The sequence below is a fragment of the Pristiophorus japonicus genome, chromosome 12 (genome assembly GCF_044704955.1).
Source record: "Pristiophorus japonicus isolate sPriJap1 chromosome 12, sPriJap1.hap1, whole genome shotgun sequence".
Classification (NCBI taxonomy): domain Eukaryota; kingdom Metazoa; phylum Chordata; class Chondrichthyes; family Pristiophoridae; genus Pristiophorus; species Pristiophorus japonicus.
In genome coordinates, this window is record NC_091988.1 from 18,387,988 (window position 1) to 18,400,371 (window position 12,384).

General features: G+C 43.3%; 1 pseudogene; it reads right to left on the reverse strand.

Annotated features, from left to right (window-relative positions):
* LOC139276744 (monocarboxylate transporter 2-like) overlaps positions 1 to 11,842 on the reverse strand; it is a 105,396-nt pseudogene extending 93,554 nt beyond the window's left edge.
* Between the last annotated feature and the right edge of the window lie 542 nt (positions 11,843 to 12,384).

Genomic DNA, 12,384 nt, shown 5'->3' on the forward strand with positions numbered 1-12,384 from the left:
TTGGGGGTAATATACTGGCATGGATGGCAGACAGGAAACCAAGAGTCGGGATAAACGGGTCTTTTCAGAATGGCAGGCAGTGACTAGTGGAGTACCGCAGGGCTCAGTGCTGGGACCCCAGCTCTTTACAATATACATCAATGATTTGGACGAAGGAATTGAGTGTAATATCTCCAAGTTTGCAGATGACAGCTGTAATGTCTGTAAGCTTGTAATGTTTGTAGCGCCACACTGTGGATGTGGACGTATTTTGTACTGCAAGTGCATAGTTAATCATTAAACAGAACTAGGCAGTTTCCGGAGACTTCCGAGAGAGCTGCCTCCATGTTAGAAGCTGTGTCTGCTGTGCTCTGTGAATATATCACAGTTGGTGACTGAGATGGGATTTTTCAGATGGTTTAAAGCTAAAATTTTGTTGGTGAAGGATTCAGCCAGTTGACAGAGAGACTTTGGAAGTTTCTATCTTTGGAAAAAAGCTACAAAATCCGAGGTAAAATACAGCACATGGTGTGAACAGCTTGAGATTAAAATGGCAGGTTTATTGGGACATTTGGGTGAATATAGACACGAACGGGAATATTTTAAAGCGTATGTGGATCAGCTAGAAATGTATTTCACTGCAAATAACATAATCGAAGTTCCAGACAATGCAGTCCAGAACCAGGCTGTGTTGGAACGTAAGAAAGCGATTTTCTGATCAGAGGCAGGTCCGGCATTATACGAAACCATTACATTGTAAATCTGCTTGTGCCTGACGAGCCAAAGAACACTACGCTTAAAGAGGTTTTAACGAAGCTGGAGAAGCACTATAACCCCAAACCGTTAGAAATTGCTGAAAGCTATCGTTTCGGGATTCAGAATCAAAAGGCTGATGAAAGTATCGGTGATTACATGATAGCATTAAAAAACCTATCGATGCACTGTAATTTTGGAAACTTTCAAAACACGAGTATTACGGGATCATTTTGTTTGTGGGGTGAAAAGGTGATGTGATCAGAAGGAAGTTATTGACAATGGATGACTTAACTTTTGAGATTGTTTGTCAGATAGCGAGGTCGATGGGCATGGCCAAACAATATTCCCGAGAATTAAATAATGATTATGGTTGTCAGTCAACCGAGGTAAATCACCTGCAGGTTCAAAGTAAAAGACGTGCATGGCCGAAAGTCTCAGAAACTGGGAATTCTACCAGAGCGTAGAAGTCATGCTATAGGTGCCTGGGACAACACATTGCTCAAAGTTGTCCATACGTGAAGGCAGTGTTTCTTCTGCAGAAAGACTAGGCATCTGGCGAAGGCATGCCGACTGAAGGGTAAACCAGCTTTTAAAGCTTTGAGTCCAGGATTCAAAGCTATGAGTAGAAATCCCAAGAGACTACATAGCATGGAAGAACAACAACAGGACGAGGAGATGTTAGAGTTACACGTCATCAGGAGCACAAGATTAACAGACAGCAATTCGGAAAGCATCAAAATCCACATAAATGTTGCGAGATTCAAGATACCAATGGAAATTGACACGGGTGCATCCGTGAGTGTAGTACTGGAGTCACTGTACCGTAACAAATTGCGTGATTTCCAACTGGAGAAATCCAAGATAGAGCTGTGAGGCTACTCGGGAGAGAAAATTCCTGTGGTAGGTCGTATCACTGTACTGGTGAAATATAAAGATCAATTTCAGAATTTGCCTCTAATAGTAGTGAAAGGAGACAAGTCTGCCTTACTAGGAAGAAATTGGTTGAGCTCGCTGAAGCTGGATTGGAGTAAGATTTTCTGTGGGGAAGCGAGATTTTCATCAACGGATGAGGTTATCAAGCAGTATCCGAAGGTGTTCTGCGAAACGGGCAGTCCGATCCAAGGCTTCAAGGCAAGTGTCAGGGTACAGAAGGATGCTAGATCAGTTTACTACAAGCCACGTTCCATACCATATGCACTTAAGGAGAAAGTTGAGCAAGAACTCAAAAGACTGGAGGCTGAGAACATTATTTGTAAAATAGATCGATGTAATTGGGCTACACCTATTGTTGTTGTACCTAAGTTTGATGGTAAGGTAAGATTGTGTGGTGAATATAAAGTAACCCTAAACCAGGTTCTAGAGGGTAATGTCCCCAATACATTACCGAATATGGAAGATTTGTTCACAACACTGACAACTGGTCAGATCTTCTCAAAACTGAATCTTACGAATGCCTACTTACAGCTTGAACAAGATGAGAAATCCAAGTCATGTTTGACTATAAATACTCATCTAGGCCTATATCAATTTAATAGGCTACCGTTTGGAGTGTCTCCGTCCCTGCCATATTCCAAGGGGTGATGAACCAGATTTTGCAAGGTATTGAAGGGGTAGTATGTTATTTGGATGACATACTAATTTCAGCACCAAATAGGCAAATTCGTAATAACATTTTGAATGAAGTCCTCAAACAGCTAGAGAAGCACAGAGTACGAATGTCTGCTCGTAAGTGTGAGTTATTTAAAAACTCAGTGGAGTACTTAGGGTACAGAGTAGACAAAGATGGTTCAATCCAACTATGGAAAAATTGGATGCAATTAGAAATGCACCCAGTCACTGAACTTCGTTCATTCTCGGGTCTTTTGAACTATTATGGGAAGTTCCTACCAAATTTGGCTACAGTATTACATCCACTGAATGAACTTTTGAAAAAACAGGCCCATTGGAAGTGGTCAAAAGAATGCGATACAGCATTCAAGGAGTGTAAAAGCAAATTGGTAGAGAGCACCATGTTAGTTCACTATGACATATCTAAGGAGATTAAACTAGCATGTGATGCCTCTCCGTATGGAGTTGGGCCAGTAATCTCTCATGTATTAAGTAGTGGGGAGGAGAGACCAATTGCTTTTGCTTCACGCACTCTCAGTGCCAGTGAGAGTAACTGCGCAAATTGAAAGGGAAGCTTTGGCATTAATATTTGGGGTCAAGAAGTTTCACAAATACTTGTATGGTCATATGTTTACCATCGTTACGGACCATAAGCCCCTAACAGCAATCCTCCATCGAAAGTCCCCAGTTCCAACCTTAGCTGCAGCCCGAATGCAGAGATGGGCTTTGATTTTGTCAGCATATACATATGATATTGAATACAGACGATCAGCTGATCACAATAATGCTAATGCAATGTCTAGATTGCCTTCCCCATCACAAGTTATACCCGATAGGGAAGAAGTGTTTTATTTTTCATACATTGATGAACTGCCAGTCACAGCTGAAGAGATTGGTAGAGCAACCAAACGTGACCCAGTGATGTCAAAGCTGTATGAGTATATTGCAAATGGATGGCCAAACCAGGTAACAGACAAAGATACACATCCATTCTTCATTCATAGGAATGAATTATCAGTCGATAAAGATTGTATCATGTGGGGTGCAAGAGAGTTATACCAAATAAATTCAGGTCCAAATTATTGGAAACCTCCATGACCAGCACCTGGGAATGTGCTTGACCAAGAGTTTTGCACGCAGTTATTTATGGTGGCCAGGTCTTGATAAAGATACAGAGTACATCGTGAGGCGGTGTACGACATGTCAATCAGTAAGCAAGCAACCACCACCAGTACCATTACAGCCATGGAAATAGCCTCCCAGGGTGTGGCAAAGGCTACATATTGATTTTGCTGAGTTAGAAGGACAACAATTGTTCATTGTGATTGATAGCCATTCGAAGTGGGTTGAGGTGTTTCCAATGTGGAAAATAACAACAAGTAAAACATTGGACATTTTACGAAGATTATTTTCTTCATTTGGCCTCCCTGAAGAAATTGTTTTGGATAATGGACCACAATTTCGTTCAGAAGAATTTGCACAATTCACGAGCAAAAATGGTGTGGAACTTACCAAGGTTCCACCATACCATCCTGCTTCAAATGGTGCAGCAGAGCGCACTGTACAAATTATAAAACATGCCCTCATAAAACAAATGTTAGATCCTAATCCAAGGAAACGACAGTCATCATTGGATCATATATTGGCTAATTTTTTGATTACATATCGAAATACACCTCATACAACTACTGGTAGAACACCAGCAGAGTTGTTCCTCAAACGACAGCCACGAACCAGATTCTCATTGTTAAAGTCAAATTTGGCGCAGTCCGTAGAAGAGACACAATTAAGACAGAAAGAGAATCATGATAAAGGTAGAGTAAAAGAGAGAAGTGTGAAATTAAACCAGAAGGTGAGAGTGAAGAACCATCACCATAAATGGCTAAAGTGCTTACCAGGAAGAGTGGTGAAGATATGTGGTCCTCGCACATATTTGGTAAAGATGTTTGATAATGGACAGGTTAGGTTTGTTCATATTGATCATATTTTACCTACAGACATGGAAGGAGGTGGGAATGATTCAATTATTTCTGACTCATCAGATAGTTTTGATACACCAGTAGCAAATCCTAAATTCAATGTACTGGAAACAAATCCAGGAGAGAATCAGAATGAAAGTCTGAGTCCGAGTCAGGAAAACAAAGAGCCTGAAGTTAGAGTGAGTTCAAACGAATATCAAGGACATTCAGTGGAGGAAAACATTCCTCAGGATGAGCCTCGAATGAGTTTAGATTCGACACCATGTTTGAAAGGTTCTGTTCGAGAGCGAAGGTATCCTCTTCGAAAAAGAAAACAAGTGGTGAAGTTAAATTTGTAAATATGGAAAAAAAATACGTTTATATCCTGTGTTATGTATAAACATGAAAGTTATGTATGATGTTTGTTATGATGGCTTCTTCATTAAGGAGGGAGAAGTGTAATGTTTGTAGCGCCACACTGTGGATGTGGACATATTGTGTACTGCAAGTGTATAGTTAATCATTAAACAGAACTAGGCAGTTTCCGCAGACTTCCAAGAGAGAGCTGCCTCCATGTTAGAAGCTGTGTGTGCTGTGCTCTGTGAATATATCACAACAACAAACTGGGTGGTGGTGTGATCTGTGAGGGGGATGCTAGGAGGCTGCAGGGTGACTTGGACAGGTTAGCTGAGTGGGCAAATGCACTGCAGATGCAGTATAATGTGGATAAATGTGAGGTTATCCACTTTGGGGACAAAAACACAAAGACAGAATATTATCTGAATGGTGGCAGATTAGGAAAAGAGGCTGTGCAATGAGACCAGGCTGTCATGGTACATCAGTCATTGAAAGATTGGCATACAGGTACAGCAGGCAGTGAAGAAGGCAAATGGTATGTTGGCCTTCATAGTTAGGGGATTTGAGTATAGGAGCAGGGAGGTCTTACTGCAGTAGTACAGGCCCTTGGTGAGGCCTCACCTGGAATATTGTGTTCAGTTTTGGTCTCCTAATCTGAGGAAGGATGTTCTTGCTATTGAGGGAGTGCAGCGAAAGTTCACCAAACTGATTCCCAGGATGGCAGGACTGATATATGAGGAGAGACTGGATCAACTGGGCCTTTATGCATTGGAGTTTAGAAGGATGAGAGGGGATCTCATAGAAACATACAGGATTCTGACGGGACTGGACAGGTTAAATGCGGGAAGAATGTTCCCAATTTTAGGGAAGTCAAGAACCAGGGGATATAGTCTTCGGATAAGGGGTAGGCCATTTTGGAGATGAGATGAGGAGAAACTTCTTCATTCAGAGAGTTGTTAACCTGTGGAATTCCCTGCCGCAGAGAGTTGTTGATGCCAGTTCACTGGATATATTCAAGAGGGAGTTAGATATGGCTCTTACAGTTAAGGGATCAAGGGGTATGGAGAGAAAGCAGGAAAGGGGTACTGAAGGAATGATCAACCATGATCTTATTGAATGGCGGTGCAGGCTCAAAGGGCCGAATGGCCTACTCCTGCATCTATTTTTGTATGTTTCTATGTTTCTAATCCATTTGTTTGTTATAGAGAGCGTCGGACCTGGTGAATGCAGCAATGTACTGCAAACTGCGAGATGTTGCATATATTGCCTACAGGAGGCTAGAAGGAGCAGGTAGCATAGAAGTTGAGTGCTGCTGTCACTTTCACTGCCACTGACAGCGAGGTCCTGGTGCCGATGTCAGCTGCCAGGTATGTCTGCAGAAGGTTGCAAAGCTCCGTCACCACCTCCTTGCAGAACCTTAGCCTTCTTAAGCACTGCTCCTCGGACATCTCAAGATAAGAGTAATGTGCACGGTAAACCCCGCGTGTGTACGGCCTTCTGCCCCGCCATCTGGGGCCTCTCCTCTGGGGAGGATCCACATTAGCTGTAAGCCGTCTCTTAGCCGGCGCCTTTCAAGTCGTTGCCACAGGACGACATGGTGTGCGATCACTGCCCCCATAACTTTGAAAAGGTCACAGAGAAATGCAACTTTCAATTTTTTCCGATATGTCTCCGAGATGCCAGTACTGAATCTGACGAGTTAACAGCAGTATGACGCCAACTCCCTACGCTCTGTGCGAGCATCAAACGCAGCACTGACCGAGGCCTCTGAGCCCTGGCTGCAACTCCCTGATTCGTTTCTCCGCCTTGACCACTCCAACTTTTTCAGGCATCATCAACGACAGCCGTTAAATGAGGTGGCAAAAGTGAATGTGGCGAGAAGGGCGCCAAGGAGGCATTGTACGCGTTCTGACATCATGATTTCCATGGCGTTAACTGGCGGGACGTTACATTTTAACGCCCTTAAAATATGACCACCGAATTTCGCGGCAGACATCAACAGCATCCAGCGCCAGTCCGAATCGCCTTACGCCCACTTAACACCTAACACTGGCGTTATCAGCAGGCGTTAGCAACCGACTTTAGACCCCATAATACTTACCCGTGCCTCTTCTGCCATGATCTTACCTGCCGCCAGATTTCACTGGTGGCTCAGGCTCTGTCAGTCGCTGTCACAATCGGCAGTTAAGATCACATTGATGCCATCGGACCCTGACATTTAAATATTAACGGTGTTCTCTGTGGTGGGTGATCTCTCGCTGCCGAAAACCTGCAAGTTAAAATGGCAGAGGTCGCAAACGTGTATGGAATGCACCGATTGCATCCAACTGCCATTTTAACCCCCACCCGCCTCATTCCCACTGGGAGAGCAGGTTTAAAATCGGGAATAATACTCACCACTTCGCTGCAGTTCCCTATTGGGGACTTTCAGTTTTACCTAGTAGACAGCCATTAGTTACTGACGTAAGACCGTACTTCTGAAAGGATCTATTGCTATATGCCACATTTAAGCCAAATACCGATCCGTCATCAAACATTTGTGGTATCTACACCCAATAGACATTCAGATTCATATTTAATTACAGTTTCAGAATGCAGATTTACGAGTAACCATTCTCGGCTTTGGACAGAGGTGGAATGTTGGCCTTTATTGCAAGGGGGGTGGAGTATCAAAGCAGAGAAGTCCTGCTACAACTGTACAGGTTATTGATGAGGCCACACCGAGAGTACTGTGTAGGGTTTTGGTCACCTTATTTAGGGAGAGATAGACCTGCATTGGAGGCAGTTCAGAGAACGTGCACGTGGTTGATTCCTGAGATGAAGAGGTTGACTTATAAAGAAAGGTTGAGCAGGTTGGGCCTATACTCATTGGAGTTTAGAAGAATGAGAGGTGATCTTATTGAAACAGATAACATAGCAATATAGAAACATAGAAAATAGGTGCAGGAGTAGGCCATTCGGCCCTTTGAGCCTGCACCACCATTCAATGAGTTCATGGCTGAACATGCAACTTCAGTACCCCATTCCTGCTTTCTTGCCATACCCCTTGATCCCCCTAGTAGTAAGGACTACATCTAACTCCTTTTTGAATATATTTAGTGAATTGGCCTCAACAACTTTCTGTGGTAGAGAATTCCACAGGTTCACCACTCTCTGGGTGAAGAAGTTTCTCCTCATCTCGGTCCTAAATGGCTTATCCCTTATCATTAGACTGTGACCCCTGGTTCTGGACTTCCCCAACATTGGGAACATTCTTCCTGCATCTAACCTGTCTAAACCCGTAAGAATTTTAAATGTTTCTATGAGATCCCCTCTCATTCTTCTGAACTCCAGTGAATACAAGCCCAGTTAATCCAGTCTTTCTTGATATGTCAGTCCCACCATCCCGGGAATCAATCTGGCGAACCTTCGTTGCACTCCCTCAAGTTAGGAGACCAAAACTGTACACAATACTCTAGGTGTGGCCTCACCAAGGCTCTGTATAACTGTAGTAACACCTCCCTGCCCCTGTACTCAAATCCCCTCGCTATTAAGGCCAACGTGCCATTTGCTTTCTTAACCGCCTGCTGTACCTGCATGCCAACCTTCAGTGACTGATGTATCATGACACCCAGGTCTCGTTGCACCTCCCCTTTTCCTAATCTGTCACCATTCAGATAATAGTCTGTCTCTCTGTTTTTACCACCAAAGTGGATAACCTCACATTTATCCACATTATACTTCATCTGCCATGCATTTGCCCACTCACCTAACCTATCCAAGTCACTCTGCAGCCTCATAGCATCCTTCTCTCAGCTCACACTGCCACCCAGCTTAGTGTGGAGATACTACATTTAATCCCCTTGTCTAAATCATTAATGTACAATGTAAACAGCTGGGGCCCCAGCACAGAATCTTGCGGTACCCCACTAGTCACTGCCTGCCATTCTGAAAAGTACCCATTTACTCCTACTCTTTGCTTCCTGTCTGCCAACCAGTTCTCAATCCACGTCAGCACACTACCTCCAATCCCATGTGCTTTAACTTTGCACATTAATCTCTTGTATAGGACCTTGTCGAAAGCCTTCTGAATGTCCAAATAGACCACATCAACTGGTTCTCCCTTGTCCACTCTACTGGAAACATCCTCAAAAAATTCCAGAAGGTTTGTCAAGCATGATTTCCCTTTCACAAATCCATGCTGACTTGGACCTATCAAGTCACCTCTTTCCAAATGCGCTGCTATGACATCCTTAATAATTGATTCCATCATTTTACCCACTACCGATGTCAGGCTGACCGGTCTATAATTCCCTGTCTTCTCTCCCTCCTTTTTTAAAAAGTGGGGTTACATTGGCTACCCTCCACTCCATAGGAACTGATCCAGAATCTATGGAATGTTGGAAAATGACTGTCAATGCATCCGCTATTACCAAGGCCACCCACCTCCTTAAGTACTCTGGGATGCAGTCCATCAGGCCCTGGGGATTTATCAGCCTTCAATCCCATCAATTTCCGCAACACAATTTCCCGACTAATAAGGATTTCCCTCAGTTCCTCTTTCTTACTAGACCCTCTGACTCCTTTTATATCCGGAAGGTTGTTTGTGCCCTCCTTAGTGAATACTGAACCAAAGTACTTGTTCAATTGGTCTGCCATTTCTTTGTTCCTTGTTATGACTTCCCCTGATTCTGACTGCAGGGGACCTACGTTTGTCTTTACTAACCTTTTTCTCTTTACATATCTATAGAAGCTTTTGCAGTCCATCTGAATGTTCCCTGCAAGCTTCCTCTTGTACACTATTTTCCCTGCCCTAATCAAACCCTTTGTCCTCCTCTGCTGAGTTCTAAATTTCTCCCAGTTCCTGGGTTCACTGCTATTTCTGACCAATTTGTATGCCACTTCCTTGGCTTTAATTTCCCTTGATAGCCACGGTTGAGCCACCTTCCCTTTTTTATTTTTACGCCAGACAGGGATGTACGATTGTTGTAGTTCATCCATGTGGTCTCTAAATGTCTACCATTGCCCATTCACTGTTAACCCCTTAAGTATCATTCGCCAATCTATCCTAGCCAATTTACGCCTCATACCTTCAAAGTTACCCTTCTTTAAGTTCTGGACCATGGTCTCTGAATTAACTGTTTCATTCTCCATCCTAATGTAGAATTCCACCATGTTATGGTCACTCTTCCCCAAGGGGCCTCGCACAATGAGATTGCTAATTAATTCTCTCTCATTACACAACACCCAGTCTAAGATGACCTCCCCCCTAAGATAAGGAGTGGGCTCGACAAGGTAGATGCAGAGAGGATGTTTCCACTCATGGGGAATCTAGAACTAGGGGGCATAGTTTAAGAATAAGAGTTCGCCCATTTAGAACTGAGATAAGGAGAAATTTCTTCTCTCAGAGGGTGGTAAATCTGTGGAATTCTCTGCCCCAGAGAGCTGTGCAGGCTGGGTCATTAAATATATTTAAGTGCCTTGCGATGTTTTACTATGTTAAAAGTGCTGTATAAATAAAAGCTATTATTATTATATTTAAGGTGGAGATAGAGAGATTTTTTTAATAATAAGGGAGTCAAGGGTTATAGGGAGCGGGCAGGGAAGTGGAGCTGAGCCCAAGATCAGATCAGCCATGATCTTTTTAAATGGCAGAGCAGGCTTGAGGGGCCAAATGGCCGACTCCTGCTCTTATTTCTTATGAATGAATGCTCAGATCGTTTCTTTTAAGGGGAGGGAAGTTCTTGAGGAAAACAAGAACGACCATGTTGTTTATATCAGAAATTAATTTTCAAAGGATAAATCTCATATGCACACAGATACTGCAAATGTCAGTAACCAGTGTTTATTTCAGTACATCATGAGGAAAACTTACATTTAACAGGAATTTAAACTCCAGAGACAAACTGGTGGGGGACGGGAATCGATGCATGGATCAGATTGGCTATTAAGTGGAGTAGCCTGCATTGTACTCTACACAAATATCTATTAAAACAATTTTTTTTACTTGTGTGTGTCTACTCCTTTTGATTTGCACGCCATATATTTAAGTCAGTCTGTAGAAAATACTTATGCAAAACTATACTAGCTTAATAAATAGGGTATATTTTGGGACTAATAATCCTTTAATGATTAATCTTGAAATGGATAGTCAAAGCATTGACAAGCATGTTATCCATCCTTTGTATCTTACAGAACAAGTATTAATATAATGGGGGAGAAATGAGCTCCGTAGTGCTGTTTTCTGGCTTGATAATAGTTTGTGCGCATGCACCTAACGACCACTGGCAGCATGCAGAGCAGACAGATTATGACGTTAATCAGCGTGGAATGCTAATTTGATGCCAGCGCTGCCATTTTTGACGCTATGCTGCAGTTTACGCCCTGTCTTAACCTCGCACAGCTGAACACAACATTAAACAGCATGAAGGAACCCCCCCCCCCACCCCCAGCACCAACGCTACTTAAAGGGATCATAAACTACTTACAGGTTAGTTGCTAGATAATTTCCTCTGGCTGTGGTGCAATTGTACGCATTTTTGGAGATTTTTTCTGTACTTGCCTAAGTGTCCGGGAGTGGTCTGGCTGGTGCTGAAGTATTCTTTTATTGATTTAAAAGCTTCTGCTGAAACAAGTGGAATTGAGCATGTCTGGGAGCACGAAGAGATGCCACGCAGAGCAGGACAAATGACTGGAAGGGTGTTGTGGGAGAAATCACCACTTGGTATTCAGAGCTCAAGACTTTAATTCAAGCATATGCAGGGAAGACAGGTACGGCTGTGCCACCATCATTCTTGGAGTGTCATAGTTGTGGCAACACATTTATGTACAATAAAGTAGAACTAAAACCATTATGCAGAACAAAGGCATGTCCTGACAAGGATGCTCAAGCAATTGATTAACGGCTACCGATGTCAGGCAGTTGATTAACGGCTTCCAGTTTCAAGATCCTACTGTTTGAATCTTAACTTTTTCTTTGCCTTAATCGGGTCAAGCAAGACAGAGACAAGTTTACTTTTGAAACTGCTGAAGTCTGCGGTTCTTATTTTTAAAACCCTTGCTCCATGTTATGACCAACCTTCCCATCAGCCTCTGTGATAACAACTGCTAATGCTTGCTGGCGTGCCTACAGCGTGTGAAAAATCAGCGTTTAACATTAGTTCTTTACCTTCCCACTTCAAAGAGGGCTCGCAGCAGGAGGCCATATCCGCAGAGGATCTTTGGGGAACAATTCTCTTATCTCAACTTCAAAGATGACCAATGCTTGAGACATCTTTGTTTCACTAAAGATGTCATGACTGAAATCTGCCAACTGCTGCAACCTCAAAGCAGAGCAAGGACTGCACCGCCCAAGGCTGTCACGGTGTCTGCGGCTCCTAGCTTTTATATGTCTGGCTCCTTCCAGGCTGCTGCTCGAGATGTAAGCAACATCTCTCAGTCTGCGGTGGTCTGCTGTATAAGAGATGTCACTGATGCTCTCTATGCACAGAGGGAAAACTCCATCTCGTTCCCTCCGACCGGAGACATGCAGGCGGAGCGAGCACGAGGGTGTGCACTGATTACAGGCTTCAACACCGTGCAGTGTGACATTGACTGCATGCACATTGCTCCTCAGCTGAACTCGTCCATTTTCATGAACAGCAAGGGATTCTGTTATGTTCAGAATAACTCCACAAGACTGTATATTGTAAGCTCAAACTGTTGTGACCTTGGTCTCTTTAATGTAACTCCAGAGTGGGGAAGCAGC